The sequence below is a fragment of the Hyla sarda genome, unplaced genomic scaffold (assembly GCF_029499605.1).
Source record: "Hyla sarda isolate aHylSar1 unplaced genomic scaffold, aHylSar1.hap1 scaffold_882, whole genome shotgun sequence".
Lineage (NCBI taxonomy): Eukaryota > Metazoa > Chordata > Amphibia > Anura > Hylidae > Hyla > Hyla sarda.
The window spans coordinates 115,563-132,368 of record NW_026610911.1 but is presented as its reverse complement, the minus strand read 5'-3'; the positions used below and the strand labels follow the sequence as shown (position 1 = coordinate 132,368).

At 46.0% G+C, this 16,806-nt stretch overlaps 7 non-coding genes across 7 annotated transcripts; all 7 read right to left on the bottom strand.

Moving 5' to 3' along the window:
- Nucleotides 1–960: 960 nt before the first annotated feature.
- LOC130348448 (U2 spliceosomal RNA) lies at nucleotides 961–1,151 on the bottom strand. Its single transcript, XR_008886124.1, has one exon. It is a non-coding gene; the product is annotated as a U2 spliceosomal RNA (small nuclear RNA).
- A 2,083-nt stretch (nucleotides 1,152–3,234) lies between these two features.
- On the bottom strand, nucleotides 3,235–3,425 carry LOC130348447 (U2 spliceosomal RNA). The gene has a single exon (XR_008886123.1). It is a non-coding gene; the product is annotated as a U2 spliceosomal RNA (small nuclear RNA).
- Nucleotides 3,426–5,507: 2,082 nt separating this feature from the next.
- On the bottom strand, nucleotides 5,508–5,698 carry LOC130348446 (U2 spliceosomal RNA). The gene has a single exon (XR_008886122.1). It is a non-coding gene; the product is annotated as a U2 spliceosomal RNA (small nuclear RNA).
- Nucleotides 5,699–7,791: 2,093 nt separating this feature from the next.
- LOC130348445 (U2 spliceosomal RNA) lies at nucleotides 7,792–7,982 on the bottom strand. The gene has a single exon (XR_008886121.1). It is a non-coding gene; the product is annotated as a U2 spliceosomal RNA (small nuclear RNA).
- A 2,083-nt stretch (nucleotides 7,983–10,065) lies between these two features.
- On the bottom strand, nucleotides 10,066–10,256 carry LOC130348443 (U2 spliceosomal RNA). The gene has a single exon (XR_008886119.1). It is a non-coding gene; the product is annotated as a U2 spliceosomal RNA (small nuclear RNA).
- A 2,089-nt stretch (nucleotides 10,257–12,345) lies between these two features.
- LOC130348442 (U2 spliceosomal RNA) lies at nucleotides 12,346–12,536 on the bottom strand. Its single transcript, XR_008886118.1, has one exon. It is a non-coding gene; the product is annotated as a U2 spliceosomal RNA (small nuclear RNA).
- Nucleotides 12,537–14,627: 2,091 nt separating this feature from the next.
- On the bottom strand, nucleotides 14,628–14,818 carry LOC130348441 (U2 spliceosomal RNA). The gene has a single exon (XR_008886117.1). It is a non-coding gene; the product is annotated as a U2 spliceosomal RNA (small nuclear RNA).
- Between the last annotated feature and the right edge of the window lie 1,988 nt (nucleotides 14,819–16,806).

The following is a 16,806-nucleotide window of genomic DNA, read 5'->3' as shown; positions in this document are numbered from 1 at the left end:
AATTTTCTAAGGATTTATACTGATTTTTCCTGTCTGAATTTGTCGCACAGAAAGTTGCAGGCCAAATATGTGTGACATTTCTGCGACTTTAGCTTCTAGAGCATTTTTACAACATTATACATAGGTGCTGAATACATAAAAAGCGACTGTTCAGCGACAGACAAGTCGCATCGGCTGAAAGTAGGCCAGAATGTCAGTCCATGTTGGAGCAGGTTTAGATACAGTCTAAAGCATAGATCTCAAAGTCTGTGCACAGAATTTAGCAAGGGCCTCGCACCTTCTGATGCATCAGGTAGGTGCACTATAGCATAGCCTAACCCTCTGTACTTTGGTCTATATTGATGCGGGACATAGACAGCCAGCTGATGACCAATCCATTAGTGCAATGGATGGCTGGAAGCATTTGTCTTTGCCTTTGCAATACCACAGAAGCAATGCATGGTCAATGTACAGCAATGACACACCTGTGTGAACAGCCAGGAGACCCCCCCATGTTATGTTACATAGTTACATAGTTAGTACGGTCGAAAAAAGACATATGTCCATCAAGTTCAACCAGGGAATTAAGGGGTAGGGGTGTGGCGCGATATTGGGGAAGGGATGAGATTTTATATTTCTTCATAAGCATTAATCTTATTTTGTCAATTAGGAACATTCAGCACCCACCCGCTATCAAGGCAGCTGCCTATCATGTCATGCCCTACCTGCACAGGTGTGCTGGCTACTCAAATGATCCAATTAAGGAGGCCATTTAGTCAGCAGCAGCAGAAGTCCTGTGCCTGGACGCTCCAACAGCGGCCAGACACAAGCAGAAGCAGCAGAAGCAGCAGCAGCACCACCTTTTGTTTTTTGGCTGCAGCAGCAGCAGCAGCAGCAGCAAGGCCCACAGGGCTGGCTAGCTGGCTAGCCAGCAAGCAGGTAGCAATGAAAGTAGGAATCTTTCTTTTTAACCCTGTAAGGGGGTGGTGCACTGTACCCGAAGATACTGCCATATCGGGTCAATGCATAGGGCGACGGAAGCAAGCTTCGAAATCGGCCCCCGTTCTCAAAAATCCATTTAATATATGGTCCCCAGATAGGGGACGTATCAGATATTAAACTGATAAGAACAGATACTACACTTGATCTTAGCCAAAAGGCCGAGAAGCGATAACCGTGAAAGGGGCGGGCCCAACAAGGTCCCCTTCATGGGCACTATCACTGCTTGCTGTCAGGGAGGCTGCCAGACAATTTTCCATGCACACTCTGGGCTGGGGGGCAGTCAACCACCAGTACACACAGCAGAACCTAAACCCATACCATTATTGCTAAGCAGCAAGACAGGGGCCCATTGCACTCCCACGGGGCCTTTTTAAATGCAATCCATAACCCGGATTTGCCAGGAACCCTTCTTACTCCTCCTACTTGCATGTGACACTGGGCTTAGGATCTGCATAGGAAACACACACACAAGCACACACCTACCTTTGTTGCCTGCAGATGCCTCCTTGGCTGTCCCCAAACGGTATCAAACCAACACCCACGGGAAGCTGTAAGCATAGAGGACATGCCTGCACCCCATTGGACTTACCTGTGTGGGTTAAATCCGGGTTATTTGACAACCTATGGCGGTGATGGTTCTGCTCAGGCAGAGCAGTGCTGATGCTCCTCATAAAGCTGTCGCTGCTGTGAAGGTTCTAGGTGACATCACAATCCCTATGGTTACATACACGACAAAGCTGGGTTGTTGTTGTTTACACTCTGCAAGGCCTGTGGAAGTGAGTGACATCATAGCACTGTAGTTCTGAGGGTTCTAGATGGATGCAACAATCTCCTGTTGCTTCTATGAAGGCCATAATAGACGACATCACCAAACAGCTCCATAGTCACATACACAGCAAAGGAGAGATGTTGTTTACACCTAGTGATGTCAGTGGTATTGAGTGACATCACAGCACAGTGCTAAGGCTCCTGGGCCTGGACACAGCAGCGGCTGCAATATCTCAACGGAGAATACGTTTATATATATGTGTGTGTGTGCGCGTATATATATATATATATATATATATATATATATATATATATATATTTCTCCGCCGAAATCACTTTTAAACCCATTTCCACCTTTTTTTCCCTTCTCTTCCTCTTACTTTTTTTTCACGTTTTTTTACGTTTTTCTCCTTTTCGCCTCTTTTCTGGGCGTATTATTCTTCTTTTTCTTCTTTTTTTTCGTCTAATGCATACCCCATCAGTGCAGCAATGCTTATTCAATACCGCCAGCAGATGGAGACACTGGGGGATAATTTTCTAAGGATTTATACTGATTTTTCCTGTCTGAATTTGTCGCACAGAAAGTTGCAGGCCAAATATGTGTGACATTTCTGCGACTTTAGCTTCTAGAGCATTTTTACAACATTATACATAGGTGCTGAATACATAAAAAGCGACTGTTCAGCGACAGACAAGTCGCATCGGCTGAAAGTAGGCCAGAATGTCAGTCCATGTTGGAGCAGGTTTAGATACAGTCTAAAGCATAGATCTCAAAGTCTGTGCACAGAATTTATCAAGGGCCTCGCACCTTCTGATGCATCAGGTAGGTGCACTATAGCATAGCCTAACCCTCTGTACTTTGGTCTATATTGATGCGGGACATAGACAGCCAGCTGATGACCAATCCATTAGTGCAATGGATGGCTGGAAGCATTTGTCTTTGCCTTTGCAATACCACAGAAGCAATGCATGGTCAATGTACAGCAATGACACACCTGTGTGAACAGCCAGGAGACCCCCCCATGTTATGTTACATAGTTACATAGTTAGTACGGTCGAAAAAAGACATATGTCCATCAAGTTCAACCAGGGAATTAAGGGGTAGGGGTGTGGCGCGATATTGGGGAAGGGATGAGATTTTATATTTCTTCATAAGCATTAATCTTATTTTGTCAATTAGGAACATTCAGCACCCACCCGCTATCAAGGCAGCTGCCTATCATGTCATGCCCTACCTGCACAGGTGTGCTGGCTACTCAAATGATCCAATTAAGGAGGCCATTTAGTCAGCAGCAGCAGAAGTCCTGTGCCTGGACGCTCCAACAGCGGCCAGACACAAGCAGAAGCAGCAGAAGCAGCAGCAGCACCACCTTTTGTTTTTTGGCTGCAGCAGCAGCAGCAGCAAGGCCCACAGGGCTGGCTAGCTGGCTAGCCAGCAAGCAGGTAGCAATGAAAGTAGGAATCTTTCTTTTTAACCCTGTAAGGGGGTGGTGCACTGTACCCGAAGATACTGCCATATCGGGTCAATGCATAGGGCGACGGAAGCAAGCTTCGAAATCGGCCCCCGTTCTCAAAAATCCATTTAATATATGGTCCCCAGATAGGGGACGTATCAGATATTAAACTGATAAGAACAGATACTACACTTGATCTTAGCCAAAAGGCCGAGAAGCGATAACCGTGAAAGGGGCGGGCCCAACAAGGTCCCCTTCATGGGCACTATCACTGCTTGCTGTCAGGGAGGCTGCCAGACAATTTTCCATGCACACTCTGGGCTGGGGGGCAGTCAACCACCAGTACACACAGCAGAACCTAAACCCATACCATTATTGCTAAGCAGCAAGACAGGGGCCCATTGCACTCCCACGGGGCCTTTTTAAATGCAATCCATAACCCGGATTTGCCAGGAACCCTTCTTACTCCTCCTACTTGCATGTGACACTGGGCTTAGGATCTGCATAGGAAACACACACACAAGCACACACCTACCTTTGTTGCCTGCAGATGCCTCCTTGGCTGTCCCCAAACGGTATCAAACCAACACCCACGGGAAGCTGTAAGCATAGAGGACATGCCTGCACCCCATTGGACTTACCTGTGTGGGTTAAATCCGGGTTATTTGACAACCTATGGCGGTGATGGTTCTGCTCAGGCAGAGCAGTGCTGATGCTCCTCATAAAGCTGTCGCTGCTGTGAAGGTTCTAGGTGACATCACAATCCCTATGGTTACATACACGACAAAGCTGGGTTGTTGTTGTTTACACTCTGCAAGGCCTGTGGAAGTGAGTGACATCATAGCACTGTAGTTCTGAGGGTTCTAGATGGATGCAACAATCTCCTGTTGCTTCTATGAAGGCCATAATAGACGACATCACCAAACAGCTCCATAGTCACATACACAGCAAAGGAGAGATGTTGTTTACACCTAGTGATGTCAGTGGTATTGAGTGACATCACAGCACAGTGCTAAGGCTCCTGGGCCTGGACACAGCAGCGGCTGCAATATCTCAACGGAGAATACGTTTATATATATGTGTGTGTGTGCGCGTATATATATATATATATATATATATATATATATATATATTCTCCGCCGAAATCACTTTTAAACCCATTTCCACCTTTTTTTCCCTTCTCTTCCTCTTACTTTTTTTTCACGTTTTTTTACGTTTTTCTCCTTTTCGCCTCTTTTCTGGGCGTATTATTCTTCTTTTTCTTCTTTTTTTTCGTCTAATGCATACCCCATCAGTGCAGCAATGCTTATTCAATACCGCCAGCAGATGGAGACACTGGGGGATAATTTTCTAAGGATTTATACTGATTTTTCCTGTCTGAATTTGTCGCACAGAAAGTTGCAGGCCAAATATGTGTGACATTTCTGCGACTTTAGCTTCTAGAGCATTTTTACAACATTATACATAGGTGCTGAATACATAAAAAGCGACTGTTCAGCGACAGACAAGTCGCATCGGCTGAAAGTAGGCCAGAATGTCAGTCCATGTTGGAGCAGGTTTAGATACAGTCTAAAGCATAGATCTCAAAGTCTGTGCACAGAATTTAGCAAGGGCCTCGCACCTTCTGATGCATCAGGTAGGTGCACTATAGCATAGCCTAACCCTCTGTACTTTGGTCTATATTGATGCGGGACATAGACAGCCAGCTGATGACCAATCCATTAGTGCAATGGATGGCTGGAAGCATTTGTCTTTGCCTTTGCAATACCACAGAAGCAATGCATGGTCAATGTACAGCAATGACACACCTGTGTGAACAGCCAGGAGACCCCCCCATGTTATGTTACATAGTTACATAGTTAGTACGGTCGAAAAAAGACATATGTCCATCAAGTTCAACCAGGGAATTAAGGGGTAGGGGTGTGGCGCGATATTGGGGAAGGGATGAGATTTTATATTTCTTCATAAGCATTAATCTTATTTTGTCAATTAGGAACATTCAGCACCCACCCGCTATCAAGGCAGCTGCCTATCATGTCATGCCCTACCTGCACAGGTGTGCTGGCTACTCAAATGATCCAATTAAGGAGGCCATTTAGTCAGCAGCAGCAGAAGTCCTGTGCCTGGACGCTCCAACAGCGGCCAGACACAAGCAGAAGCAGCAGAAGCAGCAGCAGCACCACCTTTTGTTTTTTGGCTGCAGCAGCAGCAGCAGCAGCAGCAAGGCCCACAGGGCTGGCTAGCTGGCTAGCCAGCAAGCAGGTAGCAATGAAAGTAGGAATCTTTCTTTTTAACCCTGTAAGGGGGTGGTGCACTGTACCCGAAGATACTGCCATATCGGGTCAATGCATAGGGCGACGGAAGCAAGCTTCGAAATCGGCCCCCGTTCTCAAAAATCCATTTAATATATGGTCCCCAGATAGGGGACGTATCAGATATTAAACTGATAAGAACAGATACTACACTTGATCTTAGCCAAAAGGCCGAGAAGCGATAACCGTGAAAGGGGCGGGCCCAACAAGGTCCCCTTCATGGGCACTATCACTGCTTGCTGTCAGGGAGGCTGCCAGACAATTTTCCATGCACACTCTGGGCTGGGGGGCAGTCAACCACCAGTACACACAGCAGAACCTAAACCCATACCATTATTGCTAAGCAGCAAGACAGGGGCCCATTGCACTCCCACGGGGCCTTTTTAAATGCAATCCATAACCCGGATTTGCCAGGAACCCTTCTTACTCCTCCTACTTGCATGTGACACTGGGCTTAGGATCTGCATAGGAAACACACACACAAGCACACACCTACCTTTGTTGCCTGCAGATGCCTCCTTGGCTGTCCCCAAACGGTATCAAACCAACACCCACGGGAAGCTGTAAGCATAGAGGACATGCCTGCACCCCATTGGACTTACCTGTGTGGGTTAAATCCGGGTTATTTGACAACCTATGGCGGTGATGGTTCTGCTCAGGCAGAGCAGTGCTGATGCTCCTCATAAAGCTGTCGCTGCTGTGAAGGTTCTAGGTGACATCACAATCCCTATGGTTACATACACGACAAAGCTGGGTTGTTGTTGTTTACACTCTGCAAGGCCTGTGGAAGTGAGTGACATCATAGCACTGTAGTTCTGAGGGTTCTAGATGGATGCAACAATCTCCTGTTGCTTCTATGAAGGCCATAATAGACGACATCACCAAACAGCTCCATAGTCACATACACAGCAAAGGAGAGATGTTGTTTACACCTAGTGATGTCAGTGGTATTGAGTGACATCACAGCACAGTGCTAAGGCTCCTGGGCCTGGACACAGCAGCGGCTGCAATATCTCAACGGAGAATACGTTTATATATATGTGTGTGTGTGCGCGTATATATATATATATATATATATATATATATATATATATATATATATATTTCTCCGCCGAAATCACTTTTAAACCCATTTCCACCTTTTTTTCCCTTCTCTTCCTCTTACTTTTTTTTCACGTTTTTTTACGTTTTTCTCCTTTTCGCCTCTTTTCTGGGCGTATTATTCTTCTTTTTCTTCTTTTTTTTCGTCTAATGCATACCCCATCAGTGCAGCAATGCTTATTCAATACCGCCAGCAGATGGAGACACTGGGGGATAATTTTCTAAGGATTTATACTGATTTTTCCTGTCTGAATTTGTCGCACAGAAAGTTGCAGGCCAAATATGTGTGACATTTCTGCGACTTTAGCTTCTAGAGCATTTTTACAACATTATACATAGGTGCTGAATACATAAAAAGCGACTGTTCAGCGACAGACAAGTCGCATCGGCTGAAAGTAGGCCAGAATGTCAGTCCATGTTGGAGCAGGTTTAGATACAGTCTAAAGCATAGATCTCAAAGTCTGTGCACAGAATTTAGCAAGGGCCTCGCACCTTCTGATGCATCAGGTAGGTGCACTATAGCATAGCCTAACCCTCTGTACTTTGGTCTATATTGATGCGGGACATAGACAGCCAGCTGATGACCAATCCATTAGTGCAATGGATGGCTGGAAGCATTTGTCTTTGCCTTTGCAATACCACAGAAGCAATGCATGGTCAATGTACAGCAATGACACACCTGTGTGAACAGCCAGGAGACCCCCCCATGTTATGTTACATAGTTACATAGTTAGTACGGTCGAAAAAAGACATATGTCCATCAAGTTCAACCAGGGAATTAAGGGGTAGGGGTGTGGCGCGATATTGGGGAAGGGATGAGATTTTATATTTCTTCATAAGCATTAATCTTATTTTGTCAATTAGGAACATTCAGCACCCACCCGCTATCAAGGCAGCTGCCTATCATGTCATGCCCTACCTGCACAGGTGTGCTGGCTACTCAAATGATCCAATTAAGGAGGCCATTTAGTCAGCAGCAGCAGAAGTCCTGTGCCTGGACGCTCCAACAGCGGCCAGACACAAGCAGAAGCAGCAGAAGCAGCAGCAGCACCACCTTTTGTTTTTTGGCTGCAGCAGCAGCAGCAGCAGCAGCAAGGCCCACAGGGCTGGCTAGCTGGCTAGCCAGCAAGCAGGTAGCAATGAAAGTAGGAATCTTTCTTTTTAACCCTGTAAGGGGGTGGTGCACTGTACCCGAAGATACTGCCATATCGGGTCAATGCATAGGGCGACGGAAGCAAGCTTCGAAATCGGCCCCCGTTCTCAAAAATCCATTTAATATATGGTCCCCAGATAGGGGACGTATCAGATATTAAACTGATAAGAACAGATACTACACTTGATCTTAGCCAAAAGGCCGAGAAGCGATAACCGTGAAAGGGGCGGGCCCAACAAGGTCCCCTTCATGGGCACTATCACTGCTTGCTGTCAGGGAGGCTGCCAGACAATTTTCCATGCACACTCTGGGCTGGGGGGCAGTCAACCACCAGTACACACAGCAGAACCTAAACCCATACCATTATTGCTAAGCAGCAAGACAGGGGCCCATTGCACTCCCACGGGGCCTTTTTAAATGCAATCCATAACCCGGATTTGCCAGGAACCCTTCTTACTCCTCCTACTTGCATGTGACACTGGGCTTAGGATCTGCATAGGAAACACACACACAAGCACACACCTACCTTTGTTGCCTGCAGATGCCTCCTTGGCTGTCCCCAAACGGTATCAAACCAACACCCACGGGAAGCTGTAAGCATAGAGGACATGCCTGCACCCCATTGGACTTACCTGTGTGGGTTAAATCCGGGTTATTTGACAACCTATGGCGGTGATGGTTCTGCTCAGGCAGAGCAGTGCTGATGCTCCTCATAAAGCTGTCGCTGCTGTGAAGGTTCTAGGTGACATCACAATCCCTATGGTTACATACACGACAAAGCTGGGTTGTTGTTGTTTACACTCTGCAAGGCCTGTGGAAGTGAGTGACATCATAGCACTGTAGTTCTGAGGGTTCTAGATGGATGCAACAATCTCCTGTTGCTTCTATGAAGGCCATAATAGACGACATCACCAAACAGCTCCATAGTCACATACACAGCAAAGGAGAGATGTTGTTTACACCTAGTGATGTCAGTGGTATTGAGTGACATCACAGCACAGTGCTAAGGCTCCTGGGCCTGGACACAGCAGCGGCTGCAATATCTCAACGGAGAATACGTTTATATATATGTGTGTGTGTGCGCGTATATATATATATATATATATATATATATATATATATATTTCTCCGCCGAAATCACTTTTAAACCCATTTCCACCTTTTTTTCCCTTCTCTTCCTCTTACTTTTTTTTCACGTTTTTTTACGTTTTTCTCCTTTTCGCCTCTTTTCTGGGCGTATTATTCTTCTTTTTCTTCTTTTTTTTCGTCTAATGCATACCCCATCAGTGCAGCAATGCTTATTCAATACCGCCAGCAGATGGAGACACTGGGGGATAATTTTCTAAGGATTTATACTGATTTTTCCTGTCTGAATTTGTCGCACAGAAAGTTGCAGGCCAAATATGTGTGACATTTCTGCGACTTTAGCTTCTAGAGCATTTTTACAACATTATACATAGGTGCTGAATACATAAAAAGCGACTGTTCAGCGACAGACAAGTCGCATCGGCTGAAAGTAGGCCAGAATGTCAGTCCATGTTGGAGCAGGTTTAGATACAGTCTAAAGCATAGATCTCAAAGTCTGTGCACAGAATTTAGCAAGGGCCTCGCACCTTCTGATGCATCAGGTAGGTGCACTATAGCATAGCCTAACCCTCTGTACTTTGGTCTATATTGATGCGGGACATAGACAGCCAGCTGATGACCAATCCATTAGTGCAATGGATGGCTGGAAGCATTTGTCTTTGCCTTTGCAATACCACAGAAGCAATGCATGGTCAATGTACAGCAATGACACACCTGTGTGAACAGCCAGGAGACCCCCCCATGTTATGTTACATAGTTACATAGTTAGTACGGTCGAAAAAAGACATATGTCCATCAAGTTCAACCAGGGAATTAAGGGGTAGGGGTGTGGCGCGATATTGGGGAAGGGATGAGATTTTATATTTCTTCATAAGCATTAATCTTATTTTGTCAATTAGGAACATTCAGCACCCACCCGCTATCAAGGCAGCTGCCTATCATGTCATGCCCTACCTGCACAGGTGTGCTGGCTACTCAAATGATCCAATTAAGGAGGCCATTTAGTCAGCAGCAGCAGAAGTCCTGTGCCTGGACGCTCCAACAGCGGCCAGACACAAGCAGAAGCAGCAGAAGCAGCAGCAGCACCACCTTTTGTTTTTTGGCTGCAGCAGCAGCAGCAGCAGCAGCAAGGCCCACAGGGCTGGCTAGCTGGCTAGCCAGCAAGCAGGTAGCAATGAAAGTAGGAATCTTTCTTTTTAACCCTGTAAGGGGGTGGTGCACTGTACCCGAAGATACTGCCATATCGGGTCAATGCATAGGGCGACGGAAGCAAGCTTCGAAATCGGCCCCCGTTCTCAAAAATCCATTTAATATATGGTCCCCAGATAGGGGACGTATCAGATATTAAACTGATAAGAACAGATACTACACTTGATCTTAGCCAAAAGGCCGAGAAGCGATAACCGTGAAAGGGGCGGGCCCAACAAGGTCCCCTTCATGGGCACTATCACTGCTTGCTGTCAGGGAGGCTGCCAGACAATTTTCCATGCACACTCTGGGCTGGGGGGCAGTCAACCACCAGTACACACAGCAGAACCTAAACCCATACCATTATTGCTAAGCAGCAAGACAGGGGCCCATTGCACTCCCACGGGGCCTTTTTAAATGCAATCCATAACCCGGATTTGCCAGGAACCCTTCTTACTCCTCCTACTTGCATGTGACACTGGGCTTAGGATCTGCATAGGAAACACACACACAAGCACACACCTACCTTTGTTGCCTGCAGATGCCTCCTTGGCTGTCCCCAAACGGTATCAAACCAACACCCACGGGAAGCTGTAAGCATAGAGGACATGCCTGCACCCCATTGGACTTACCTGTGTGGGTTAAATCCGGGTTATTTGACAACCTATGGCGGTGATGGTTCTGCTCAGGCAGAGCAGTGCTGATGCTCCTCATAAAGCTGTCGCTGCTGTGAAGGTTCTAGGTGACATCACAATCCCTATGGTTACATACACGACAAAGCTGGGTTGTTGTTGTTTACACTCTGCAAGGCCTGTGGAAGTGAGTGACATCATAGCACTGTAGTTCTGAGGGTTCTAGATGGATGCAACAATCTCCTGTTGCTTCTATGAAGGCCATAATAGACGACATCACCAAACAGCTCCATAGTCACATACACAGCAAAGGAGAGATGTTGTTTACACCTAGTGATGTCAGTGGTATTGAGTGACATCACAGCACAGTGCTAAGGCTCCTGGGCCTGGACACAGCAGCGGCTGCAATATCTCAACGGAGAATACGTTTATATATATGTGTGTGTGTGCGCGTATATATATATATATATATATATATATATATATATATATATATATTTCTCCGCCGAAATCACTTTTAAACCCATTTCCACCTTTTTTTCCCTTCTCTTCCTCTTACTTTTTTTTCACGTTTTTTTACGTTTTTCTCCTTTTCGCCTCTTTTCTGGGCGTATTATTCTTCTTTTTCTTCTTTTTTTTCGTCTAATGCATACCCCATCAGTGCAGCAATGCTTATTCAATACCGCCAGCAGATGGAGACACTGGGGGATAATTTTCTAAGGATTTATACTGATTTTTCCTGTCTGAATTTGTCGCACAGAAAGTTGCAGGCCAAATATGTGTGACATTTCTGCGACTTTAGCTTCTAGAGCATTTTTACAACATTATACATAGGTGCTGAATACATAAAAAGCGACTGTTCAGCGACAGACAAGTCGCATCGGCTGAAAGTAGGCCAGAATGTCAGTCCATGTTGGAGCAGGTTTAGATACAGTCTAAAGCATAGATCTCAAAGTCTGTGCACAGAATTTAGCAAGGGCCTCGCACCTTCTGATGCATCAGGTAGGTGCACTATAGCATAGCCTAACCCTCTGTACTTTGGTCTATATTGATGCGGGACATAGACAGCCAGCTGATGACCAATCCATTAGTGCAATGGATGGCTGGAAGCATTTGTCTTTGCCTTTGCAATACCACAGAAGCAATGCATGGTCAATGTACAGCAATGACACACCTGTGTGAACAGCCAGGAGACCCCCCCATGTTATGTTACATAGTTACATAGTTAGTACGGTCGAAAAAAGACATATGTCCATCAAGTTCAACCAGGGAATTAAGGGGTAGGGGTGTGGCGCGATATTGGGGAAGGGATGAGATTTTATATTTCTTCATAAGCATTAATCTTATTTTGTCAATTAGGAACATTCAGCACCCACCCGCTATCAAGGCAGCTGCCTATCATGTCATGCCCTACCTGCACAGGTGTGCTGGCTACTCAAATGATCCAATTAAGGAGGCCATTTAGTCAGCAGCAGCAGAAGTCCTGTGCCTGGACGCTCCAACAGCGGCCAGACACAAGCAGAAGCAGCAGAAGCAGCAGCAGCACCACCTTTTGTTTTTTGGCTGCAGCAGCAGCAGCAGCAGCAGCAAGGCCCACAGGGCTGGCTAGCTGGCTAGCCAGCAAGCAGGTAGCAATGAAAGTAGGAATCTTTCTTTTTAACCCTGTAAGGGGGTGGTGCACTGTACCCGAAGATACTGCCATATCGGGTCAATGCATAGGGCGACGGAAGCAAGCTTCGAAATCGGCCCCCGTTCTCAAAAATCCATTTAATATATGGTCCCCAGATAGGGGACGTATCAGATATTAAACTGATAAGAACAGATACTACACTTGATCTTAGCCAAAAGGCCGAGAAGCGATAACCGTGAAAGGGGCGGGCCCAACAAGGTCCCCTTCATGGGCACTATCACTGCTTGCTGTCAGGGAGGCTGCCAGACAATTTTCCATGCACACTCTGGGCTGGGGGGCAGTCAACCACCAGTACACACAGCAGAACCTAAACCCATACCATTATTGCTAAGCAGCAAGACAGGGGCCCATTGCACTCCCACGGGGCCTTTTTAAATGCAATCCATAACCCGGATTTGCCAGGAACCCTTCTTACTCCTCCTACTTGCATGTGACACTGGGCTTAGGATCTGCATAGGAAACACACACACAAGCACACACCTACCTTTGTTGCCTGCAGATGCCTCCTTGGCTGTCCCCAAACGGTATCAAACCAACACCCACGGGAAGCTGTAAGCATAGAGGACATGCCTGCACCCCATTGGACTTACCTGTGTGGGTTAAATCCGGGTTATTTGACAACCTATGGCGGTGATGGTTCTGCTCAGGCAGAGCAGTGCTGATGCTCCTCATAAAGCTGTCGCTGCTGTGAAGGTTCTAGGTGACATCACAATCCCTATGGTTACATACACGACAAAGCTGGGTTGTTGTTGTTTACACTCTGCAAGGCCTGTGGAAGTGAGTGACATCATAGCACTGTAGTTCTGAGGGTTCTAGATGGATGCAACAATCTCCTGTTGCTTCTATGAAGGCCATAATAGACGACATCACCAAACAGCTCCATAGTCACATACACAGCAAAGGAGAGATGTTGTTTACACCTAGTGATGTCAGTGGTATTGAGTGACATCACAGCACAGTGCTAAGGCTCCTGGGCCTGGACACAGCAGCGGCTGCAATATCTCAACGGAGAATACGTTTATATATATGTGTGTGTGTGCGCGTATATATATATATATATATATATATATATATATATATATATATATATTTCTCCGCCGAAATCACTTTTAAACCCATTTCCACCTTTTTTTCCCTTCTCTTCCTCTTACTTTTTTTTCACGTTTTTTTACGTTTTTCTCCTTTTCGCCTCTTTTCTGGGCGTATTATTCTTCTTTTTCTTCTTTTTTTTCGTCTAATGCATACCCCATCAGTGCAGCAATGCTTATTCAATACCGCCAGCAGATGGAGACACTGGGGGATAATTTTCTAAGGATTTATACTGATTTTTCCTGTCTGAATTTGTCGCACAGAAAGTTGCAGGCCAAATATGTGTGACATTTCTGCGACTTTAGCTTCTAGAGCATTTTTACAACATTATACATAGGTGCTGAATACATAAAAAGCGACTGTTCAGCGACAGACAAGTCGCATCGGCTGAAAGTAGGCCAGAATGTCAGTCCATGTTGGAGCAGGTTTAGATACAGTCTAAAGCATAGATCTCAAAGTCTGTGCACAGAATTTAGCAAGGGCCTCGCACCTTCTGATGCATCAGGTAGGTGCACTATAGCATAGCCTAACCCTCTGTACTTTGGTCTATATTGATGCGGGACATAGACAGCCAGCTGATGACCAATCCATTAGTGCAATGGATGGCTGGAAGCATTTGTCTTTGCCTTTGCAATACCACAGAAGCAATGCATGGTCAATGTACAGCAATGACACACCTGTGTGAACAGCCAGGAGACCCCCCCATGTTATGTTACATAGTTACATAGTTAGTACGGTCGAAAAAAGACATATGTCCATCAAGTTCAACCAGGGAATTAAGGGGTAGGGGTGTGGCGCGATATTGGGGAAGGGATGAGATTTTATATTTCTTCATAAGCATTAATCTTATTTTGTCAATTAGGAACATTCAGCACCCACCCGCTATCAAGGCAGCTGCCTATCATGTCATGCCCTACCTGCACAGGTGTGCTGGCTACTCAAATGATCCAATTAAGGAGGCCATTTAGTCAGCAGCAGCAGAAGTCCTGTGCCTGGACGCTCCAACAGCGGCCAGACACAAGCAGAAGCAGCAGAAGCAGCAGCAGCACCACCTTTTGTTTTTTGGCTGCAGCAGCAGCAGCAGCAGCAGCAAGGCCCACAGGGCTGGCTAGCTGGCTAGCCAGCAAGCAGGTAGCAATGAAAGTAGGAATCTTTCTTTTTAACCCTGTAAGGGGGTGGTGCACTGTACCCGAAGATACTGCCATATCGGGTCAATGCATAGGGCGACGGAAGCAAGCTTCGAAATCGGCCCCCGTTCTCAAAAATCCATTTAATATATGGTCCCCAGATAGGGGACGTATCAGATATTAAACTGATAAGAACAGATACTACACTTGATCTTAGCCAAAAGGCCGAGAAGCGATAACCGTGAAAGGGGCGGGCCCAACAAGGTCCCCTTCATGGGCACTATCACTGCTTGCTGTCAGGGAGGCTGCCAGACAATTTTCCATGCACACTCTGGGCTGGGGGGCAGTCAACCACCAGTACACACAGCAGAACCTAAACCCATACCATTATTGCTAAGCAGCAAGACAGGGGCCCATTGCACTCCCACGGGGCCTTTTTAAATGCAATCCATAACCCGGATTTGCCAGGAACCCTTCTTACTCCTCCTACTTGCATGTGACACTGGGCTTAGGATCTGCATAGGAAACACACACACAAGCACACACCTACCTTTGTTGCCTGCAGATGCCTCCTTGGCTGTCCCCAAACGGTATCAAACCAACACCCACGGGAAGCTGTAAGCATAGAGGACATGCCTGCACCCCATTGGACTTACCTGTGTGGGTTAAATCCGGGTTATTTGACAACCTATGGCGGTGATGGTTCTGCTCAGGCAGAGCAGTGCTGATGCTCCTCATAAAGCTGTCGCTGCTGTGAAGGTTCTAGGTGACATCACAATCCCTATGGTTACATACACGACAAAGCTGGGTTGTTGTTGTTTACACTCTGCAAGGCCTGTGGAAGTGAGTGACATCATAGCACTGTAGTTCTGAGGGTTCTAGATGGATGCAACAATCTCCTGTTGCTTCTATGAAGGCCATAATAGACGACATCACCAAACAGCTCCATAGTCACATACACAGCAAAGGAGAGATGTTGTTTACACCTAGTGATGTCAGTGGTATTGAGTGACATCACAGCACAGTGCTAAGGCTCCTGGGCCTGGACACAGCAGCGGCTGCAATATCTCAACGGAGAATACGTTTATATATATGTGTGTGTGTGCGCGTATATATATATATATATATATATATATATATATATATATATATATTTCTCCACCGAAATCACTTTTAAACCCATTTCCACCTTTTTTTCCCTTCTCTTCCTCTTACTTTTTTTTCACGTTTTTTTACGTTTTTCTCCTTTTCGCCTCTTTTCTGGGCGTATTATTCTTCTTTTTCTTCTTTTTTTTCGTCTAATGCATACCCCATCAGTGCAGCAATGCTTATTCAATACCGCCAGCAGATGGAGACACTGGGGGATAATTTTCTAAGGATTTATACTGATTTTTCCTGTCTGAATTTGTCGCACAGAAAGTTGCAGGCCAAATATGTGTGACATTTCTGCGACTTTAGCTTCTAGAGCATTTTTACAACATTATACATAGGTGCTGAATACATAAAAAGCGACTGTTCAGCGACAGACAAGTCGCATCGGCTGAAAGTAGGCCAGAATGTCAGTCCATGTTGGAGCAGGTTTAGATACAGTCTAAAGCATAGATCTCAAAGTCTGTGCACAGAATTTAGCAAGGGCCTCGCACCTTCTGATGCATCAGGTAGGTGCACTATAGCATAGCCTAACCCTCTGTACTTTGGTCTATATTGATGCGGGACATAGACAGCCAGCTGATGACCAATCCATTAGTGCAATGGATGGCTGGAAGCATTTGTCTTTGCCTTTGCAATACCACAGAAGCAATGCATGGTCAATGTACAGCAATGACACACCTGTGTGAACAGCCAGGAGACCCCCCCATGTTATGTTACATAGTTACATAGTTAGTACGGTCGAAAAAAGACATATGTCCATCAAGTTCAACCAGGGAATTAAGGGGTAGGGGTGTGGCGCGATATTGGGGAAGGGATGAGATTTTATATTTCTTCATAAGCATTAATCTTATTTTGTCAATTAGGAACATTCAGCACCCACCCGCTATCAAGGCAGCTGCCTATCATGTCATGCCCTACCTGCACAGGTGTGCTGGCTACTCAAATGATCCAATTAAGGAGGCCATTTAGTCAGCAGCAGCAGAAGTCCTGTGCCTGGACGCTCCAACAGCGGCCAGACACAAGCAGAAGCAGCAGAAGCAGCAGCAGCACCACCTTTTGTTTTTTGGCTGCAG